A 24,375-nucleotide genomic window follows, 5' to 3' on the forward strand; every position below is an offset into this window, starting at 1 on the left:
GCCGATCGCGCTAGCCAATTGCGTCACGGAGACAGTCCTGCACCACTCTCACCACCATCGGAACATATCTTCTAAGCTATCAGCCCAAAGAAAAAAAGCGCCACACCACCACCGGGTGGGCTCGCACCTCCAACCTTTCGGTTAACAGTCGATCGCGCTAGCCAATTGCACCACGGAGACAGTCCTGCATCACTCTCACCACCATCAGAACATATCTTCAAAGCTATCAGACCATAGAAAAAAAGCCCGCACCACCACCGGGTGGGCTCGAACCTCAACCCTTTCGGTTAACAGCCGAACGCGCTAGCCAATTGCGCCACGGAGACAGTCCTGCACCACTTTAGCCACCATCAGAACATATCTTCAAAGCTATCAGCGCAAAGAAAAAAGCAACCCACCACTCCCGAGAGGGCTTGAAACTACAATTTTTCGGTTACCAGCCGAACGTGCTAGCCAATTGTGCCACGGAGACAGTCCTGCTCCACTCTCACCACCATCAAAACATATCTTCAAAGCTATCAGCCCAAAGAAAAAAGAGCGCCGCACCATCCCCGGGTGGGCTCGAACCTCCAACCTATCGATTTACAGCCGATCGCGCTAGCCAATTGCGCCACGGAGACACTCGCGCTCCACTCTAACCACCATCAGAACATATCTTCAAAGCTATCAGCCCAAAGAAAAAAAAGCGCCGCACCACCACCGGGTGGGCTCGAACCTCAAACCTTTCGGTTAACAGCCGATCGCGCTAGCCAATTGCGCCACGGAGACAGTCCTGCTCCCCTCTCACCACCGTCAGAACATATCTTCAAAGCTATCAGTGCAAAGAAAAAAGCAACACACCCCTCCCGGGAGGGTTCGAACTTCCAACTTTCCGGTTAACAGCCGATCGCCCTAGCCATTTGCGCCACGGAGACAGTCGTGCTCCACTTTCACCATCATCAGAACATATCTTCAAAGCTATCAGCGCAAAGAAAAAAGCAACACACCACTCCCGGGAGGGCTCGAAACTCAAACTCTTCGGTTAACAGCCGATCGCGCTAGCCAATTGCGCCACGGAGACAGTCCTGCTCCTCTCTCACCACCATCAGAACATATCTTCAAAGCAATCAGCGCAAAGAAAAAAAAGCGCCCCACCACCACCGGGTGGGCTCGAAACTCCAATTTTTCGATTGTTAGCCAAACGTGCTAGCCAATTGTGCCACGGAGACAGTCCTGCTCCACTCTCACCACCATCAAAACATATCTTCAAAGCTATCAGCCCAAAGAAAAAAAAGCGCCGCACCACCACCGGGTGGGCTTGAAACTCCAACCTTCCGGTCAACAGCAGATCGCGCTAGCCAATTGCGACACGGAGACAGTCGTGCTCCAGTCTCACCACCATCAGAACATATTTTCAAAGTGTGAGGGATAAGGTTCGTGTAATCACGGCAACTTAGATAATCGTTGTCGAGACTGACGAAGACATTTGCAACTTGAGTTATAAGGCTTTAATGCCAAAAAAAACGAACAAAAACCGATAATGAAGCTTGGCGTGTTACATGGCAACCGCGAAGAACTGCCTTAGGTACGAGCATGACACACGTTCTCAAAAGACAAGGTCTGACGCTTAGCGTAGTCCCCCACTGCACTACACAAAGTTTGAAACACTTCACCGTGTGACGTCGAAGGCAGATGAGTCGATGCGTTGCGTTGCGTCTTACGCCGACATCAGCGATGACTCAGGCATGGTCGGAGCGGAACGTGAGGCAGAGTCGATGTGTGGCAATCACGTCCCGGACAGCCAGTAGTAGGCCCAGGTCTGGAAAACGCCCGGATCCGAGTACAACGAACCGGCGCCGGCTGCTGGATCACACAATAGAAGGGAGCCAGGCTCGTGCGGACCACAGGCACAGGTAGGCTTCGGGACCACGACCCGACGAGCGCTTCAGCCTGCCACTGTTTCGTTCGGATCCTTCTTCTCGAACGCCCCGTCCTCGTCTTCTTCTTCTCTCTCCCCATGGCTTGGCTTGACTTTAACGACACGATTCCGCCTTTTCCTTGTCTCATCGTCATCTTCGTCGGCGCACGGCACAGCACAAACTCACAAACATCGCGCGCCAGATGAACCTACCGCGCATATCACGACAAAAGTCCCCCCTTTCAAAAGTTTTTTTTTTTTAAAAACTGTCTAAAGTGCGCGGGAGACAAGACTTACGACAAACAAATGTACAGAACTGTTGCACCAAGAGAATAGTCTGTATGTGAGAGTCCCTAGGCATATGGTACATTATTACATTAATGTTGTATAGCTAGCACCTACACCTGTAGCCTGCTCATATAATCAGCACCTACGTTCTCTGATCCTTTGATATGCTCAACGCGAAAGGTGTACTTTTGCAATGCGAGACTCCAGCGCAAGATCCTGCTGTTCAAATGCTTGGCTTGAGAGAGGTATCGTAGCGGTTGATGGTCAGTCTGAACGACGAAGCTTGACTAGTGACTTCTGTTTGACGTTCTTCGTAGCGCTTGAGCATGTTTATGTGAAACATTTTCGTGGTGTGCCCAAGGTCCAACCAATAGTCGTGGTCATTCTTTTTTCCTGTAACCGGAAATGGCCCCTTCCAGTGCATAAGAAGCTTGTTTTCCCTGGTTGGGAGCAATATAAGAGCCCGGTCACCAACTTTGAGCTGTCGGGTTTTGGAGGTTCGGTCATAATACTTCTTTTGCGAGTGTTGAGCTCGGGAGAGATTCTCTTGAGCCAGCTTCAAGGTGCGTTCAATACGTTCTCTCAGATCCAGCACGTATCCGTAAGTAGTCTTGATATCTTCCTCTAGGTCTTCCCTTGTCCAGAGTTCCTTCAATATATCCAGGGGTCCTCGGACGTGCCGGCCGTAGATCAGTTCAAACGGCGAGAAGCCCATACTGGCCTGAGGTACTTCTCGATAGGCGAATAACAGAGGCGCAAGAAATCGGTCCCATGACTTCGGCTTCTCTTGGCACAACTTGCGCAACATCTGTTTCAAAGTGCCGTTGAACCTTTCGACCAAGCCATTGCATATCGGGTGGTAAGGCGTCGAGCTCAAATGTCGAATAGCAAGCAGAGCATTCACCTCTTCCATCAGGCCTGACGTGAAGCAGGATGCTTGATCACAGAGGATCTCCCGTGGAAATCCTATTCGAGAGAACATCTCCAGTAGTCCATCTGCTACTGTTGCCGAATCAATTGCGGGCAAAGCCACCGCGTCCGGGTACCGAGTGGCGAAATCCACCAGGGTAAGAATGTACCGATTACTCTTCTTTGAAATCGGCGTCAGAGGTCCAATGATATCAACGGCCACACGTTCGAATGGCGTGTCAATCAAAGGCATCCGTCCAAGAGGCGCCTTGCCTACTTTGCATTTGGGATATGTCCTTTGGCATGCGTCGCCTGATTTTACGAATCTTCGTACCTCCTCCTGTACACCGGGCCAATAAAACGACTCCAAAACTCGGTCCTTCGTCTTCTTGATACCCTGGTGACCAGATATCGGTGATTCATGTGCCAAGTGCAACACATGGACACGCAACGCCTTTGGAACCACCGCTTGTTGAATTGATTTACCCGGAGTCAAGTGGTAAACGCGGTACAAGATTCCTTTCTCGAACATAAATGAGTGGTATGTGGTTCCTTTACCGCGGATGAGGGTGTCGACTTTCGCCCTACAAACATCCAGCGACCGGTCTTCCTCTTGTTTTTGGCGGAATGACTCCTGTGTCACCTCTAAGTTTCCAAATTTAGCAGTCGTGAGCTTCCGGCGATGTCCTTTGCATGAAACACCAACCATGACTGTGCTATTCGTCCCGCATCCATCCTTGGATTTCTCTTCAGAATTCAATGCCTGATTAGTTTCCGACTTCAGGCTCGCTGACTCCTTCCACGTTGAGTCGGGGTCATTAGCGTCACGGGCGCCGGGAACATTTCCTACGATGACATCGTAAAGTGGCGACGTCATGCATTTGACTATCGCATTTCCGGTGAAATAGGGCGATAGAATCCGTACTTCTGCTTCCGGTACCTCGATGCAACTACCATCGGCCAATAAAATAGTGGCGGTAGTACCCGTCAGCGCATCATCGGGCACGAGGGAACGTCGCACGACCAGGGTGTTGCTTCCAGTATCCCTCAAGACTGATACAGTATGTCCAAACACTTCTCCCTGTAACACCGGCAAGTTTGTGTAGCTGTTGCGGTGCGCGTTCGGAGTGCACTAGCAACATATTCATCTTGTGATGAATCATGGGCACATCGGGGCGTCTCGGACTTCTGGTCAGTAGACACGATGCAAGATGTGATTTTCTTTGACCCGCCGTTACTTGGGCATGCTCTTGCATCGTGGCCGGGCTTCCGACAGTGCCCACAGAAGACTCGTTGGGGTTTCGTGTGGCAATCAGATGCTCTGTGGCCGGGTCGATCACAGACGAAACATCTAAGAGGAGGCTGGGTATAAGTAAATCCTTCTTGCTCCTTGGGAATGTTGTTTGCAGACTTGGTACGAAATACCAACAAGTTTGTTTGCCGCTGGGCTTCCAAGAAGGTATCAGCTGCTTCTGCCATTTCTTTTACCGTCCTGCATTTCTTCTCCCTTAGAGAAAGTGCCAGGCGATCGTGGCAGTTATTCAGAAACTGCTCAGCTACAATGAGGTTGCGCACGGATGCAAAGTCCTCGTCCGTTTCCGACATTTCCAGCCATCTATCGAAGTAACTCTGTAATCTCGTGGCGTATTGTTTACCAGTTTCGCCGTCTTCATGCTTGCTTTGCCGAAACTTTTCGCGATAGCCTTCGGCAGTGAAACGAAACCTCTGGAGCAAGGCCATTTTCGTACTCTGGTAATCCATTGAGTCTTCTGGCGACAGACGACCGAAGACTTTCAATGCTTCCCCACTGAGGCATAAACTAAGCGCTGTCGCCCACTTCTCCTCAGGCCACTCTTGACCAACTGCTACGCGTTCGAACCTCTTGAGATACGCATCGAGATCGTCACGCCCCTCGTCAAACACTGGAATCAGGTTGTGAGGATTGATCAAGCACGGGCGGCTTTGACTCCTCTCAGGTTCGCGGTCCCGCGCTGTTAGCTCTCGGCTACCTTCAACCTCAGCTAGTCGAATTCGCAGTTGAAGAGTTCTCTCTTCTATCTCCAAACGTTCCTTCGCCGCCTGCCTTTCCGCGGAACGCTCTTCACGCGCTTGCACAGATTCCTCATGAGCCCGCTCTAACCGCGCGTCTACCCACGTCTTTAGCTCGGCTCCTTGAAGCCCCATGCGTTCCGCTAGCGTTATAAGCTCTTGCTCACTCATCTTCCCTACAGACTTCAACCCAGTGCAAACGGCTTCGTCCTGTCGTGCGGACGCCAATTGTGAGGGATAAGGTTCGTGTAATCACGGCAACTTAGATAATCGTTGTCGAGACTGACGAAGACATTTGCAACTTGAGTTATAAGGCTTTAATGCCAAAAAAACGAAAAAAAACTGATAATGAAGCTTGGCGTGTTACATGGCAACCGCGAAGAACTGCCTTAGGTACGAGCATGTCTCGAACGCCCCGTCCTCCTCTTCTTCTTCTCTCTCCCCATGGCTTGGCTTGACTTTGACGACACGATTCCGCCTTTTCCTTGTCTCATCGTCATCTTCGTCGGCGCACGGCACAGCACAAACTCACAAACATCGCGCGCCAGATGAACCTACCGCGCATATCATGACACAAAGCTATCAGCGCTTAGAAAAACGCGACACACCACTCCAGGGAGGGCTCGAAACTCCAATTTTTCGGTTAACAGCCAAACGTGCTAGCCAATTGCGCCACGGAGACAGTCGTGCTCCACGCTCACCACCGTCAAAACATTTCTTCAGAGCTATCAGCCCAAAGAAAAAAAAGCGCCCCACCACCACCGGGTGGGCTCGAACCTCCAACCTTTCGGTGAACAGCCGATCGCGCGAGCCAATTGCGCCACGGGGACAGTCCTGCTCCTCTCTCACCACCATCAGAACACATCTTCAAAGCAATCAGCCCATAGAAAAAAAAGCCCGCACCAACCCCGGGTGGGCTCGAACCTCCAAACTTCCGGTTAACGGCTGAACGTGCTAGCCAATTGCGCCACGGAGATTGTCGTGCCCCAGTCTCACCACGGTCAGAACCTTTCTCCAAAGCTATCAGCGCAAAGAAAAAAAAGCGCCCCACCACCACCGGGTGGGCTCGAAACTCCAATTTTTCGGTTGACAGCCGAACGTGCTAGCCAATTGCGCCACGGAGATAGTCATGCTCCAATCTCACCACTGTCAGAACATTTCTCCAAAGCTATCAGCGCAAAGATAAAAAAGCGCCCCACCACCACCGGGTGGGCACGAACCTCCAAACTTTCGGTGAACAGCCGATCGCGCTAGCCGATTGCGCCACGGAGACAGTCGTGCTCCACTCTCACCACCGTCAGAACATATGTTCAGTGCTATCAGCTCAAAGAAAAAATAGCGCCGAACCACCACCGGGTGGGCTCGAAACTCCAACCTTTTGGTTAACAGCCGATCGCGCTAGCCAATTGTGCCACTGAGACAGTAGTGCTCCAATCTCACCACCGTCAGAACATGTCTCCAAAGCTATCAGCGCAAAGAAAAAAGCAACACACCACTCCCGGGAGAGCTCGAACCACCAACCTTTCGGTTAACAGCCGATCGCGCTAGCAAATTCCGCCACGGAGACAGTCGTGCTCCACTCTTACCACCATCAGAACATTTCTTCATAGCTATCAGCCCAAAGAAAAAGAAGCGCCGCACCACCACCTGGTGGGCTCGAACCTCCAACCTTTCGGTCAACAGCAGATCGCGTTAGCCAATTTCGCGACAGAGACAGTCGTGCTCCACTCTCAACACCATCCGAACATATCTTCAAAGCTATCAGCGAAAAGAAAAAAAAGCGACACACCGTCCCCGGGTGGGCTCAAACCTCTAACCTTTCGGTTAACAGCCGATCGCGCTAGCCATTTGCTCCACAAAGACAGTCCTGCTGCACTCTCACCACCATCAAAACATATCTTCAAAGCTATCAGCCCAAAATATAAAGCAACACACCACTCCCGGGAGGGCTCGAACCACCAACCTTTCGGTTAACAGCCGATCGCGCTGCTAGCAAATTGCGCCACGAAGACAGTCGTGCTCCACTCTTACCACCGTAAGAACATTTCTTCAGAGCTATCAGCCCAAAGAAAAAGAAGCGCCGCACCACCACCGTGTGGGCTCCAACCTCCAACCTTTCGGTCAACAGCAGATCGCGTTAGCCAATTGCGCGACGGAGACAGTCGTGCTCCACTCTCAACACCATCAGAACATATCTTCAAAGCTATCAGCGAAAAGAAAAAAAAGCGACACACCGTTCCCGGGTGGGCTAAAACCTCCAACCTTTCGGTTAACAGCCGATCGCGCTAGCCAATTGCGCCACGGAGTCAGTCCTGCTCCATTCTCACCACCATCAAAGCATATCTTCAAAGCTATCAGCCCAAAGAAAAAAAAGCGCCGCACCATCCCCGGGTGGGCTCGAACCTCCAACCTTTCGATTAACAGCCGATCGCGCTAGCCAATTGCGCCACAGAGACAGTTGTGCTCCACTCTCACCACCCTGAGAACATATCTTCAAAGCTATCAGCGCAAAGAAAAAAGCAACACACCACTCCCGGGAGGGCTCGAAACTCCAATTTTTCGGTTACCAGCCGAACGTGCTCGCCAATTACGCCACGGAGACAGTCCTGCTCCCCTCTCACCACCGTCAGAACATGTCTTCAAAGCTATCAGCGCAAAGAAAAAAGCAACACAGAACTCCCGGGAGGGCTCGAACCACCAACCTTTCGGTTAACAGCCGATCGCGCTAGCAAATTGCGCCACGGAGACAGTCGTGCTCCACTCTCACCACCGTCAGAACATATTTTCAAAGCTATCAGCGCAAAGAAAAACACGATACACCACTCCCGGGAGGGCTCGAAACTCAAATTTTTCAGTTAAGAGCCGAATGTGCTAGCCAATTGCGCCAAGGAGACAGTCGTGCTCCAATCTCACCACCCCGAAAATATTTCTTTAAAGCTATCAGTGCAAAAAAAAGCGCCGCACCACCACCGGGTGGGCTCGAAACTCCAATTTTTCGGTTAACAGCCAAAAGTGCTAGCCAATTGCGCCACGGAGACAGTCGTGCTCCAGTCTCACCACCATCAGAACATATTTTCAAAGCTATCAGCGCAAAGAAAAACGCGACACACCACTCCCGGGAGGGCTCGAAACTCCAATTTTTCGGTTAACAGCCGAATGTGCTAGCCAATTGCGCCAAGGAGACAGTCGTGCTCCAATCTCACCACCGCGAAAACATTTCTTCAAAGCTATTAGTGCAAAGAAAAAAAAGCGCCGCACCACCACCGGGTGGGCTCGAAACTCCAATTTTTGGTTAACAGCCAAACGTGCTAGCCAATTGCGCCACGGAGACAGTCGTGCTCCACGCTCACCACCGTCAAAACATTTCTTCAGAGCTATCAGCCCATAGAAAAAAAAGCGCCCCACCACCACCGGGTGGGCTCGAACCTCCAACCTTTCGGTGAACAGCCGATCGCGCTAGCCAATTGCGCCACGGAGACAGTCCTGCTCCTCTCTCACCACCATCAGAACACATCTTCAAAGCAATCAGCCCATAGAAAAAACAGCCCGCACCACGCCCGGGTGGGCTCGAACCTCCAAAATTCCGGTTAACGGCCGAACGTGCTAGGCAATTGCGCCACGGAAATTGTCGTGCCGCAATCTCACCACGGTCAGAACCTTTCTCCAAAGCTATCGGCGCAAAGAAAAAAAAGCGCCCCACCACCACCGGGTGGGCTCGAAACTCCAATTTTTCGGTTGACAGCCGAACGTGCTAGCCAATTGCGCCACGGAGATAGTCATGCTCCAATCTCACCACTGTCAGAACATTTCTCCAAAGCTATCAGCGCAAAGAAAAAAAGCGCCCCACCACCACCGGGTGGGCACGAACCTCCAAACTTTCGGTGAACAGCCGATCGCGCTAGCCGATTGCGCCACGGAGACAGTCGTGCTCCACTTTCACCACCGTCAGAACATATGTTCAGTGCTATCAGCTCAAAGAGAAAAAAGCGCCGAACCACCACCGGGTGGGCTCGAAACTCCAACATTTCGGTTAACAGCCGATCGCGCTAGCCAATTGTGCCACGGAGACAGTCCTGCTTCACTCTCACCACATTCAGAACATATCTTCAAAGCTATCAGCCCAAAGAAAAAAAAAGCGCCGCACCGCCACCGGGTGGGCTCGAAACTCCAACCTTTCGGTTAACAGCCGATCGCTCTAGCCAATTGCGCCACGGAGACAGTCCTGCTCCGCTCTCACCACCATCAGAACATATCTTCAAAGCTTTCATCCTAAAGAAAAAAAAGCAACACACCACTCCCGGGAGGGCTCGAACCTCCAACCTTTCAGTTAACAGCCGATCGCGCTATCCAATTGCGCCACGGAGACAGTAGTGCTCCAATCTCACCACCGTCAGAACATATCTTCAAAGCTTTCATCCTAAAGAAAAAAAAGCAACACACCACTCCCGGGAGGGCTCGAACCTCCAACCTTTCAGTTAACAGCCGATCGCGCTATCCAATTGCGCCACGGAGACAGTAGTGCTCCAATCTCACCACCGTCAGAACATGTCTCCAAAGCTATCAGCGCAAAGAAAAAAGCAACACACCACTCCCGGGAGAGCTCGAACCACCAACCTTTCGGTTAACAGCCGATCGCGCTAGCAAATGGCGCCACGGAGACAGTCGTGCTCCACTCTTACCACCGTAAGAACATTTCTTCAGAGCTATCAGCCCAAAGAAAAAGAAGCGCCGCACCACCACCGGGTGGGCTCGAACCTCCAACCTTTCGGTCAACAGCAGATCGCGTTAGCCAATTGCGCGACGGAGACAGTCGCGCTCCACTCTCAACACCATCAGAACATATCTTCAAAGCTATCAGCGAAAAGAAAAAAAAAGCGACACACCGTTCCCGGGTGGGCTAAAACCTCCAGCCTTTCGGTTAACAGCCGATCGTGCTAGCCAATTCCGCAACGGAGACAGTCCTGCTCCATTCTCACCACCATCAAAGCATATCTTCAAAGCTATCAGCCCAAAGAAAAAAGAGCGCCGCACCATCCCCGGGTGAGCTCGAACCTCCAACCTTTCGATTAACAGCCGATCGCGCTAGCCAATTGCGCAGAGGAGACAGTCGTGCTCCAATCTCACCACCGCGAGAACATTTCTCCAAAGCTATCAGTACAAAGAAAAAAAAGCACCGCACCACCACCGGCTGGGCTGGAAACTCCAAATTTTCGGTTAACAGCCGAACGTGCTAGCCAATTGCGCCACGGAGACAGTCGTGCTCCACTCTCACCACCGTCAGAACATTTCTTCAGAGCTATCAGCCCAAAGAAAAAAAGCCACACCACTCCTGAGAGGGCTTGAACCTCCAACCTTTCGGTTCACAGCCGATCGCGCTAGCAAATTGCGCCACGGAGACAGTCCTGCTATACTCTCACCACCATCAGAAGATATCTTCAAAGCTATCGGCTCAAAAAAGAAGTGCCGCACCACCACCAGGTGGGCTCGAACCTCCAACGTTTCGGTTAACTGCCGAACGCGCTAGCCAATTGCGCCACGGAGACAGTCGTGCTCCACTCTCACCACCGTCAGAACATTTCTTCAGAGCTATCAGCCCAAAGAAAAAGAAGCGCCGCACCACCACCGGGTGGGCTCGAACCTCCAACCTTTTGGTCAACAGCAGATCGCGCTAGCCAATTGCGCCACGGAGACAGTCGTGCTCCAGTCTCACCACCATCAGAACATATTTTCAAAGCTATCAGCGCAAAGAAAAACGCGACACACCACTCCCGGGAGGGCTCGAAACTCCAATTTTTCGGTTAACAGCCGAATGTGCTAGCCAATTGCACAGAGGAGACAGTCGTGCTCCAATCTCACCACCGCGAGAACATTTCTCCAAAGCTATCAGTACAAAGAAAAAAAAGCACCGCACCACCACCGGGTGGGCTCGAACCTCAAACCTCTCGGTTAACAGCCGATTGCGCTAGCCAATTGCGCCACGGAGACAGTCCTGCTCCCCTCTCACCACCGTCTGAACATGTCTTCAAAGCTATCAGCGCAAAGAAAAAAGCAACACACCACTCCCGGGAGGGCTCGAACCACCAACCTTTCGGTTAACAGCCAATCGCGCTAGCCAATTGCGCCACGGAGACAGTCCTGCTATACTCTCACCACCATCAGAACATATCTTCAAAGCTATCGGCCCAAAAAAAAGTGCCGCACCACCACCAGGTGGGCTCGAACCTCCGACTTTTCGGTTAACTGCCGAACGCGCTAGCCAATTGCGCCACGGAGACAGTCGTGCTCCACTCTCACCACCGTCAGAACATTTCTTCAGAGCTATCAGCCCAAAGAAAAAGAAGCGCCGCACCACCACCGGGTGGGCGAGAACCTCCAACCTTTCGGTCAACAGCAGATCGCGCTAGCCAATTGCGCCACGGAGACAGTCGTGCTCCAGTCTCACCACCGTCAGAACATGTCTCCAAAGCTATCAGCGCAAAGAAAAAAGCAACACATCACTCCCGGGAGAGCTCGAACCACCAACCTTTCGGTTAACAGCCGATCGCGCTAGCAAATTGCGCCACGGAGACAGTCGTGCTCCACTCTTACCACCGTCAGAACATTTCTTCAGAGCTATCAGCCCAAAGAAAAAGAAGCGCCGCACCACCACCGGGTGGGCGAGAACCTCCAACCTTTCGGTCAACAGCAGATCGTGTTAGCCAATTGCGCGACGGAGACAGCCGTGCTCCACTCTCAACACCATCAGAACATATCTTCAAAGCTATCAGCGAAAAGAAAAAAAAGCGACACACCGTCCTCGGGTGGGCTCAAACCTCCAACCTTTCGGTTAACAGCCGATCGCGCTAGCCAATTGCGCCACGGAGACAGTCCTGCTTCACTCTCACCACCGTCAAAGCATATCTTCAAAGCTATCAGCCCAAAGAATAAAGAGCGCCGCACCATCCCCGGGAGGGCTCGAAACTCCAATTTTTCGGTTACCAGCCGAACGTGCTAGCCAATTGCGCCACGGAGACAGTCGTGCTCCACTCTCACCACCATCAGAACATTTCTTCAGAGCTATCAGCCCAAAGAAAAAAAGCAACACACCACTGCCGAGAGGGCTCGAACCTCCAACCTTTAGGTTCACAGCCGATCGCACTAGCAAATTGCGCCACGGAGACAGTCCTGCTATACTCTGACCACCATCAGAAGATATCTTCAAAGCTATCGGCCCAAAAAAGAAGTGCCGCACCTCCACCAGGTGGGCTCGAACCTCCAACTTTTCGGTTAACTGCCGAACGCGCTAGCCATTTGCGCCACGGCGACAGTCGTGCTCCACTCTCACCACCGTCAGAACATTTCTTCAGAGCTATCAGCCCAAAGAAAAAGAAGCCCCGCACCACCACCGGGTGGGCTCGAACCTCCAACCTTTTGGTCAACGGCAGATCGCGCTAGCCAATTGCGCCACGGAGACAGTCGTGCTTCACTCTCACCACCGTCAGAACATTTCTTCAGAGCTATCAGCCCAAAGATAAAAAAAGCGCCGCACCACCACCGGGTGGGCTCGAACCTCCAACCTTTCGGTTAACAGCCGATCGCGCTAGCCAATTGCGCCACGGAGACAGTCGTGCTCCACGCTCACCACCGTCAGAACATTTCTTCAGAGCTATCAGCCCAAAGAAAAAGAAGCGCCGCACCACCACCGGGTGGGCTCGAACCTCAAACCTCTCGGTTAACAGCCGATCGCGCTAGCCCATTGCGCCACGGAGACAGTCCTGCTCCCCTCTCACCACCGTCTGAACATGTCTTCAAAGCTATCAGCGCAAAGAAAAAAGCAACACACCACTCCCGGGAGGGCTCGAACCACCAACCTTTCGGTTAACTGCCGATCGCGCTAGCAAATTGCGCCACGGAGACAGTCCTGCTATACTCTCACCACCATCAGAAGATATCTTCAAAGCTATCGGCCCAAAAAAGAAGTGCCGCACCACCACCAGGTGGGCTCGAACCTCCACCTTTTCGGTTAACTGCCGAACGCGCTAGCCAATTGCGCCATGGAGACAGTCGTGCTCCACTCTCACCACCGTCAGAACATTTCTTCAGAGCTATCAGCCCAAAGAAAAAGAAGCGCCGCACCACCACCGGGTGGGCTCGAACCTCCAACCATTTGGTCAACAGCAGATCGCGCTAGCCAATTGCGCCACGGAGACAGTCGTGCTCCAGTCTCACCACCATCAGAACATATTTTCAAAGCTATCAGCACAAAGAAAAACGCGACACACCACTCCCGGGAGGGCTCGAAACTCCAATTTTTCGGTTAACAGCCGAATGTGCTAGCCAATTGCGCAGAGGAGACAGTCGTGCTCCAATCTCACCACCGCGAGAACATTTCTCCAAAGCTATCAGTACAAAGAAGAAAAAGCACCGCACCACCACCGGGTGGGCTCGAAACTCCAAATTTTCCGTTAACAGCCGAACGTGCTAGCCAATTGCGCCACGGAGACAGTCGTGCTCCACTCTCACCACCGTCAGAACATTTCTTCAGAGCTATCAGCCCAAAGAAAAAAAGCAACACACCACTCCCGAGAGGGCTCGAACCTCCAACCTTTCGGTTCACAGCCGATCGCGCTAGCAAACTGCGCCACGGAGACAATCCTGCTCCCCTCTCACCACCATCAGAAGATAACTTCAAAGCTATCGGCCCAAAAAAGAAGTGCCGCACCACCACCAGGTGGGCTCGAACCTCCAACTTTTCGGTTAACTGCCGAACGCGCTAGCCAATTGCGCCACGGAGACAGTCGTGCTCCACTTTCACCACCGTCAGAACATTTCTTCAGAGCTATAAGCCCAAAGAAAAAGAAGCGCCGCACCACCACCGGGTGGGCTCGAACCTCCAACCTTTTCGTCAACAGCAGATCGCGCTAGCCAATTGCGCCACGGAGACAGTCGTGCTCCAGTCTCACCATCATCAGAACATATTTTCAAAGCTTACAGCGCAAAGAAAAACGCGACACACCACTTCCGGGAGGGCTCGAAACTCCAATTTTTTGGTTAACAGCCGAATGTGCTAGCCAATTGCGCAGAGGAGACAGTCGTGCTCCAATCTCACCACCGCGAGAACATTTCTCCAAAGCTATCAGCCCTCCAAAAAAAAAGCGCCGCACCACCACCGGGTGGGCTCGAACCTCAAACCTCTCGGTTAACAGCCGATCGCGCTAGCCAATTGCGCCACGGAGACAGTCCTGCTCCCCTCTCACCACAGTCTGAACATGTCTTCAAAGCAATCAGCGCAAAGAAAAATGCAACACACCACTCCCGGGAGGGCTCGAACCACCAACCTTTCGGTTAACAGCCGATCGCGCTAGGAAATTGCGCCACAGAGACAGTCGTGCTCCACTGTTACCACAGTAAGAACATTTCTTCAGAGCTATCAGCCCAAAGAAAAAAAGCAACACACCACTCCCGAGAGGGCTCGAACCTCCAACCTTTCGGTTAACAGGCGATCGCGCTAGCAAATTGCGCCACGGAGACAGTCCTGCTATACTCTCACCACCATCAGAACATATCTTCAAAGCTATCGGCCCAAAAAAAAAGTGCCGCACCACCACCGGGTGGGCTCGAACCTCCAACCTTTTGGTCAACAGCAGATCGTGCTAGCCAATTGCGCCACGGAGACAGTCGTGCTCCAGTCTCACCATCATCAGAACATATTTTCAAAGCTATCAGCGCAAAGAAAAACGCGACACACCACTTCCGGGAGGGCTCGAAACTCCAATTTTTCGTTAACAGCCGAATGTGCTAGCCAATTGCGCAGAGGAGACAGTCGTGCTCCAATCTCACCACCGCGAGAACATTTCTCCAAAGCTATCAGCCCTCCAAAAAAAAAGCGCCGCACCACCACCGGGTGGGCTCGAACCTCAAACCTCTCGGTTAACAGCCGATCGCGCTAGCCAATTGCGCCACGGAGACAGTCCTGCTCCCCTCTCACCACAGTCTGAACATGTCTTCAAAGCAATCAGCGCAAAGAAAAATGCAACACACCACTCCCGGGAGGGCTCGAACCACCAACCTTTCGGTTAACAGCCGATCGCGCTAGGAAATTGCGCCACAGAGACAGTCGTGCTCCACTGTTACCACAGTAAGAACATTTCTTCAGAGCTATCAGCCCAAAGAAAAAAAGCAACACGCCACTCCCGAGAGGGCTCGAACCTCCAACCTTTCGGTTAACAGCCGATCGCGCTAGCAAATTGCGCCACGGAGACAGTCCTGCTATACTCTCACCACCATCAGAACATATCTTCAAAGCTATCGGCCCAAAAAAAAAAAGTGCTGCACCACCACCAGGTGGGCTCGAACCTCCAACGTTTCGGTTAACTGCCGAACGCGCTAGCCAATTGCGCCACGGAGACAGTCGTGCTCCACTCTCACCACCGTCAGAACATTTCTTCAGAGCTATCAGCCCAAAGAAAAAGAAACGCCGCACCACCACCGGGTGGGCGAGAACCTCCAACCTTTCGGTCAACAGCAGATCGCGCTAGCCAATTGCGCCACGGAGACAGTCGTGCTCCAGTCTTACCACCATCAGAACATATTTTCAAAACTATCAGCGCAAAGAAAAACGCGACACACCACTCTCGGGAGGGCTCGAAACTCCAATTTTTCGGTTAACAGCCGAATGTGCTAGCCAATTGCGCAGAGGAGACAGTCGTGCTCCAATCTCACCACCGCGAGAATATTTCTTTAAAGCTATCAGCCCAAAGAAAAAAAAGCGCCCCACCACCAACGGGTGGGCTCGAACCTCCAACCTTTCGGTGAACAGCCGATCGCGCTAGACAATTGCGCCACGGAGACAGTCGTGCTTCACTCTCACCACCGTCAGAACATTTCTTCAGAGCTATCAGCCCAAAGAAAAAAAAGCGCCGCACCACCACCGAGTGGGCTCGAACCTCCAACTTTTCGGTTAACAGCCGATCGCGCTAGCCAATTGCGCCACGGAGACAGTCTTGCTCCACGCTCATCACCGTCAGAACATTTCTTCAGAGCCATCAGCCCAAAGAAAATAAAGTGCCGCACCACCACCGGGTGGGGTCGAACCTCCAACCTTTAGGTTAACAGCGGATAGCGCTAGCCAATGGGGCCACGGAGACAGTCGTGCTCCACTCTCATCACCATCAGAACATATCTTCAAAGCTATCAGCCCAAAGAAAAAAAGCGCCGCACCACCACCGGGTGAGCTAGAACCTCAAACCTTTCGGTTAACAGCCGATCGCGCTAGCCAATTGCGCCACGGAGACAGTCCTGCTCCCCTCTCACCACCACCAGAACATATCTTCAAAGCAATCAGCCGATAGAATAAAAAGCCCGAACCACCACCGGGTGGGCTCGAACCTCCAACCTTTCGGTTAATGGCCGAACGTGCTAGCCAATTGCGCCACGGAGATTGTCGTGCTAATCTCACCACCGTCAGAACCTTTCTCCACAGCTATCAGCGCAAAGAAAAAAAAGTGCCCCACCACCACCGGGTGGGCTCGAAACTCCAATTGTTCGGTTGACAGCCGAACGTGCTAGCCAATTGCGCCACGGAGACAGTCCTGCTTCACCCTCACTACCATCAGAACATATCCTCAAAGCTATCAGCCTAAAGAGAAAAAAGCAACACACCACACCCGGGAGGGCTCGAACCTCCAACCTTTCAGTTAACAGCCGATCGCGCTAGCCAATTGCGCCACGGAGACAGTCGTGCTCCAATCTCACCACCGTCAGAACATATCTTCAAAGCTATCAGCCCAAAGAAAAAAAGCGCCGCACCGCCACAGGGTTGGCTCGAACCTCCAACCTTTCGGTTAACCGCCGATCGCTCTGGCCAATTGCGCCACGGAGACAGTCCTGCTCCACTCTCACAACCATCAGAACATATCTTCAAAGCTATCAGCCTAAAGAAAAAAAAGCAACACACCACTCCCGGGAAGGCTCGAACCTCCAACCTTTCAGTTAACAGCCGATCGCGCTAGCAAATTGCGCCACGGAGACAGTCGTGCTCCACTCTCACCACCGTCAGAACATTTCTCCAAAGCTATCAGCGCAAAGAAAAAAAAGCACCACACCACCACCGGGTGGGCTCGAACCTCCAACCTTTCGGTGAACAGCCGATCGCGCTAGCCAATGCGCCACGGAGACAGTCGTGCTCCCCTCTCAACACCATCAGAACATATCTTCAAAGCTATCCGCGAAAAGAAAAAAAAGCGACACACCGTCCCCGGGTGGGCTCAAACCTCTAACCTTTCGGTTAACAGCCAATCGCGCTAGACAATTGCGCCACAAAGACACTCCTGCTCCACTCTCGCCACCATCAAAACATATCTTCAAAGCTATCAGCCCAAAAAAAAGAGCGCCGCACTATTCCCGGGTGGGCTCGAACCTCCAACTTTTCGGTTAACAGCCGATCGCGCTAGCCAATTGCGCCACGGAGACAGTCACGCTCCACACTCACCACCATCAGAACATATCTTCCAAGCTATCAGCGCAAAGAAAAAAGCAACACACCACTCCCGGGAGGGCTCAAAACTCCAATTTTTCGGTTACCAGCCGAACGTGCTAGCCAATTGCGCCACGGAGACAGTCGTGCTCCAATCTCACCACCATCAGAACAATTCTTCAGAGCTATCAGCCCAAAGAAAAAAATGCGCTGCACCATCACCGGGTGGGCTCGAACTTCCAACCTTTCGGTAAACAGCCGATCGCGCTAGCCAATTGCGCCACGGAGACAGTCGTGCTCCACTCTCACCACCATCAGAACATTTCTCCAAAGCTATCAGCGCAAAGAAAAAAAAACGCCGCACCACGACCTGGTGGGCTCGAACCTCCAACATTTCGGTTAACAGCCAACCGTGCTGGCCAATTGCGCCACGGAGACAGTCCTGCTTCACTCTCGCCACCATCAGAACATATCTTCAAAGCTATCAGCCTAAAGAAAAAAAAGCGCCGCACCACTACCGGGTCGGCTGGAAACTCCAAGCTTTCGGTTAACAGCCGATCGCGCTAGCCAATTGCGCCACGGAGACAGTCCTGCTCCACTCTCACCACCATCAGAAGATATCTTCAAAGCTATCAGCCGAAAGAAAAAAAAGCGCCGCCCCACCACCGGGTGGGCTCGAATCTCCAACTTTCGGTTATCAGCCGATCGCGCTAGCCAATTGCGCCACGGAGACAGTCGTGCTCCACGCTCACCACCGTCAGAACATTTCTTCAGAGCTATCAGCCCAAAAAAAAAATAAAGCGCCGCACCACCACTGGGTGGGCTCGAACCTCCAACCTTTAGGTTAACAGCGGATAGCGCTAGCCAATTGGGCCACGGAGACAGTCGTGCTCCACTCTAGTCACCATCAGAATATATCTTCAAAGCTATCAGCCCAAAGAAAAAAAAGCGCCGCACCACCACCGGGTGAGCTCAAACCTCAAACCTTTCGGTTAACAGCCGATCGCGCTAGCCAATTGCGCCACGGAGACAGTCGTGCTCCACTCTCACCACCGTCAGAACATTTCTTCAGAGCTATCAGCCCAAAGAAAAAGAAACGCCGCACCACCACCGGGTGGGCGAGAACCTCCAACCTTTCGGTCAACAGCAGATCGCGCTAGCCAATTGCGCCACGGAGACAGTCGTGCTCCAGTCTTACCACCATCAGAACATATTTTCAAAGCTATCAGCGCAAAGAAAAACGCGACACACCACTCTCGGTAGGGCTCGAACCACCAACCTTTCGGTTAACAGCCGATCGCGCTAGGAAATTGCACCACAGAGACAGTCGTGCTCCACTGTTACCACAGTAAGAACATTTCTTCAGAGCTATCAGCCCAAAGAAAAAAAGCAACACACCACTTTCGAGAGGGCTCGAACCTCCAACCTTTCGGTTAACAGCCGATCGCGCTAGCAAATTGCGCCACGGAGACAGTCCTGCTATACTCTCACCACCATCAGAACATATCTTCAAAGCTATCGGCCCAAAAAAAAAAGTGCCGCACCACCACCAGGTGGGCTCGAACCTCCAACGTTTCGGTTAACTGCCGAACGCGCTAGCCAATTGCGCCACGGAGACAGTCGTGCTCCACTCTCACCACCGTCAGAACATTTCTTCAGAGCTATCAGCCCAAAGAAAAAGAAACGCCGCACCACCACCGGGTGGGCGAGAACCTCCAACCTTTCGGTCAACAGCAGATCGCGCTAGCCAATTGCGCCACGGAGACAGTCGTGCTCCAGTCTTACCACCATCAGAACATATTTTCAAAGCTATCAGCGCAAAGAAAAACGCGACACACCACTCTCGGTAGGGCTCGAAACTCCAATTTTTTGGTTAACAGCCGAATGTGCTAGCCAATTGCGCAGAGGAGACAGTCGTGCTCCAATCTCACCACCGCGAGAACATTTCTCCAAAGCTATCAGTACAAAGAAAAAAAAGCACCGCACCACCACCGGGTGGGCTCGAAACTCCAAATTTTCGGTTAACAGCCGATCGCGCTAGCAAATTGCGCCACGGAGACAGTCGTGCTCCACTCTCACCACCGTCAGAACATTTGTTCAGAGCTATCAGCCCAAAGAAAAAAAGCAACACACCACTCCCGAGAGGGCTCGAACCTCCAACCTTTCGGTTCACAGCCGATCGCGCTAGCAAATTGCGCCACGGAGACAGTCCTGCTATACTCTCACCACCATCAGAAGATATCTTCAAAGCTATCGGCCCAAAAAAGTGTGCCGCACGACCACCAGGTGGGCTTGAACCTCCAACTTTTCGGTTAACTGCCGAACGCGCTAGCCAATTGCGCCACGGAGACAGTCGTGCTCCACTCTCACCACCGTCAGAACATTTCTTCAGAGCTATCAGCCCAAAGAAAAAGAAGCGCCGCACCACCACCGGGTGGGCTCGAACCTCCAACCTTTTGGTCAACAGCAGATTGCGCTAGCCAATCGCGCCACGGAGACAGTCGTGCTCCAGTCTCACCACCATCAGAACATATTTTCAAAGCTATCAGCGCAAAGAAAAACGCGACACACCACTCCCGGGAGGGCTCGAAACTCCAATTTTTCGGTTAACAGCCGAATGTGCTAGCCAATTGCGCAGAGGAGACAGTCGTGCTCCAATCTCACCACCCCGAGAACATTTCTCCAAAGCTATCAGTACAAAGAAAAAAAAGCACCGCACCACCACCGGGTGGGCTCGAAACTCCAAATTTTCGGTTAACAGCCAAACGTGCTAGCCAATTGCGCCACGGAGACAGTCGTGCTCCACTCTCACCACCGTCAGAACATTTCTTCAGAGCTATCAGCCCAAAGAAAAAAAAGCGCCCCACCACCACTGGGTGGGCTCGAACCTCCAACCTTTCGGTGTAGAGCCGATCGCGCTAGCCAATTTCGCCAAGGAGACAGTCGTGCTTCACTCTCACCACCGTCAGAACATTTCTTCAGAGCTATCAGCCCAAAGATAAAAAAAGCGCCGCACCACCACCGGGTGGGCTCGAACCTCCAACCTTTCGGTTAACAGCCGATCGCGCTAGCCAATTGCGACACGGAGACAGTCGTGCTCCACGCTCACCACCGTCAGAACATTTCTTCAGAGCTATCAGCCCAAAGAAAATAAAGCGCCGCACCACCACCGGGTGGGCTCGAACCTCCAACCTTTAGGTTAACAGCGGATAGCGCTAGCCAATTGGGCCACGGAGACAGTCCTGCTATACTCTCACCACCATCAGAACATATCTTCAAAGCTATCGGCCCCCAAAAAAGTGCCGCACCACCACCAGGTGGGCTCGAACCTCCAACTTTTCGGTTAACTGCCGAACGCGCTAGCCAATTGCGCCACGGAGACAGTCGTGCTCCACTCTCACCACCGTCACAACATTTCTTCAGAGCTATCAGCCCACAGAAAAAGAAGCGCCGCACCACCACCGGGTGGGCGAGAACCTCCAACCTTTCGGTCAACAGCAGATCGCGCTAGCCAATTGCGCCACGGAGACAGTCGTGCTCCAGTCTTACCACCATCAGAACATATTTTCAAAGCTATCAGCGCAAAGAAAAACGCGACACACTACTCCCGGGAGGGCTCGAAACTCCAATTTTTCGGTTAACAGCTGAATGTGCTAGCCAATTGTGCCAAGGAGACAGTCCTGCTCCAATCTCACCACCGCGAGAATATTTCTTTAAAGCTATCAGCCCAAAGAAAAAAAAGCGCCCCACCACCAACGGGTGGGCTCGAACCTCCAACCTTTCGGTGAACAGCCGATCGCGCTAGACAATTGCGCCACGGAGACAGTCGTGCTTCACTCTCACCACCGTCAGAACATTTCTTCAGAGCTATCAGCCCAAAGAAAAAAAAGTGCCCCACCACCACCGGGTGGGCTCGAAACTCCAATTGTTCGGTTGACAGCCGAACGTGCTAGCCAATTGCGCCACGGAGACAGTCCTGCTTCACCCTCACTACCATCAGAACATATCCTCAAAGCTATCAGCCTAAAGAGAAAAAAGCAACACACCACACCCGGGAGGGCTCGAACCTCCAACCTTTCAGTTAACAGCCGATCGCGCTAGCCAATTGCGCCACGGAGACAGTCGTGCTCCAATCTCACCACCGTCAGAACATATCTTCAAAGCTATCAGCCCAAAGAAAAAAAGCGCCGCACCGCCACAGGGTTGGCTCGAACCTCCCAACCTTTCGGTTAACCGCCGATCGCTCTGGCCAATTGCGCCACGGAGACAGTCCTGCTCCACTCTCACAACCATCAGAACATATCTTCAAAGCTATCAGCCTAAAGAAAAAAAAGCAACACACCACTCCCGGGAAGGCTCGAACCTCCAACCTTTCAGTTAACAGCCGATCGCGCTAGCAAATTGCGCCACGGAGACAGTCGTGCTCCACTCTCACCACCGTCAGAACATTTCTCCAAAGCTATCAGCGCAAAGAAAAAAAAGCGCCACACCACCACCGGGTGGGCTCGAACCTCCAACCTTTCGGTGAACAGCCGATCGCGCTAGCCAATGCGCCACGGAGACAGTCGTGCTCCCCTCTCAACACCATCAGAACATATTTTCAAAGCTATCCGCGAAAAGAAAAAAAAGCGACACACCGTCCCCGGGTGGGCTCAAACCTCTAACCTTTCGGTTAACAGCCAATCGCGCTAGACAATTGCGCCACAAAGACACTCCTGCTCCACTCTCGCCACCATCAAAACATATCTTCAAAGCTATCAGCCCAAAAAAAAGAGCGCCGCACTATTCCCGGGTGGGCTCGAACCTCCAACTTTTCGGTTAACAGCCGATCGCGCTAGCCAATTGCGCCACGGAGACAGTCATGCTCCACACTCACCACCATCAGAACATATCTTCCAAGCTATCAGCGCAAAGAAAAAAGCAACACACCACTCCCGGGAGGGCTCAAAACTCCAATTTTTCGGTTACCAGCCGAACGTGCTAGCCAATTGCGCCACGGAGACAGTCGTGCTCCAATCTCACCACCATCAGAACAATTCTTCAGAGCTATCAGCCCAAAGAAAAAAATGCGCTGCACCATCACCGGGTGGGCTCGAACTTCCAACCTTTCGGTAAACAGCCGATCGCGCTAGCCAATTGCGCCACGGAGACAGTCGTGCTCCACTCTCACCACCATCAGAACATTTCTCCAAAGCTATCAGCGCAAAGAAAAAAAAACGCCGCACCACGACCTGGTGGGCTCGAACCTCCAACATTTCGGTTAACAGCCAACCGTGCTGGCCAATTGCGCCACGGAGACAGTCCTGCTTCACTCTCGCCACCATCAGAACATATCTTCAAAGCTATCAGCCTAAAGAAAAAAAAGCGCCGCACCACTACCGGGTCGGCTGGAAACTCCAAGCTTTCGGTTAACAGCCGATCGCGCTAGCCAATTGCGCCACGGAGACAGTCCTGCTCCACTCTCACCACCATCAGAAGATATCTTCAAAGCTATCAGCCGAAAGAAAAAAAAGCGCCGCCCCACCACCGGGTGGGCTCGAATCTCCAACTTTCGGTTATCAGCCGATCGCGCTAGCCAATTGCGCCACGGAGACAGTCGTGCTCCACGCTCACCACCGTCAGAACATTTCTTCAGAGCTATCAGCCCAAAAAAAAAATAAAGCGCCGCACCACCACTGGGTGGGCTCGAACCTCCAACCTTTAGGTTAACAGCGGATAGCGCTAGCCAATTGGGCCACGGAGACAGTCGTGCTCCACTCTAGTCACCATCAGAATATATCTTCAAAGCTATCAGCCCAAAGAAAAAAAAGCGCCGCACCACCACCGGGTGAGCTCAAACCTCAAACCTTTCGGTTAACAGCCGATCGCGCTAGCCAATTGCGCCACGGAGACAGTCGTGCTCCACTCTCACCACCGTCAGAACATTTCTTCAGAGCTATCAGCCCAAAGAAAAAGAAACGCCGCACCACCACCGGGTGGGCGAGAACCTCCAACCTTTCGGTCAACAGCAGATCGCGCTAGCCAATTGCGCCACGGAGACAGTCGTGCTCCAGTCTTACCACCATCAGAACATATTTTCAAAGCTATCAGCGCAAAGAAAAACGCGACACACCACTCTCGGTAGGGCTCGAACCACCAACCTTTCGGTTAACAGCCGATCGCGCTAGGAAATTGCACCACAGAGACAGTCGTGCTCCACTGTTACCACAGTAAGAACATTTCTTCAGAGCTATCAGCCCAAAGAAAAAAAGCAACACACCACTTTCGAGAGGGCTCGAACCTCCAACCTTTCGGTTAACAGCCGATCGCGCTAGCAAATTGCGCCACGGAGACAGTCCTGCTATACTCTCACCACCATCAGAACATATCTTCAAAGCTATCGGCCCAAAAAAAAAAGTGCCGCACCACCACCAGGTGGGCTCGAACCTCCAACGTTTCGGTTAACTGCCGAACGCGCTAGCCAATTGCGCCACGGAGACAGTCGTGCTCCACTCTCACCACCGTCAGAACATTTCTTCAGAGCTATCAGCCCAAAGAAAAAGAAACGCCGCACCACCACCGGGTGGGCGAGAACCTCCAAACTTTCGGTCAACAGCAGATCGCGCTAGCCAATTGCGCCACGGAGACAGTCGTGCTCCAGTCTTACCACCATCAGAACATATTTTCAAAGCTATCAGCGCAAAGAAAAACGCGACACACCACTCTCGGTAGGGCTCGAAACTCCAATTTTTCGGTTAACAGCCGAATGTGCTAGCCAATTGCGCAGAGGAGACAGTCG

The 24,375-nt window shown here is 52.4% G+C and overlaps 1 non-coding gene across 1 annotated transcript; it reads right to left on the minus strand.

Moving 5' to 3' along the window:
- Window positions 1-546: 546 nt before the first annotated feature.
- On the minus strand, window positions 547-620 carry TRNAY-GUA (transfer RNA tyrosine (anticodon GUA)). The gene has a single exon. It is a non-coding gene; the product is annotated as a tRNA-Tyr (tRNA).
- Between the last annotated feature and the right edge of the window lie 23,755 nt (window positions 621-24,375).

The sequence above is a fragment of the Rhipicephalus microplus genome, unplaced genomic scaffold (assembly GCF_043290135.1).
Source record: "Rhipicephalus microplus isolate Deutch F79 unplaced genomic scaffold, USDA_Rmic scaffold_26, whole genome shotgun sequence".
Lineage (NCBI taxonomy): Eukaryota > Metazoa > Arthropoda > Arachnida > Ixodida > Ixodidae > Rhipicephalus > Rhipicephalus microplus.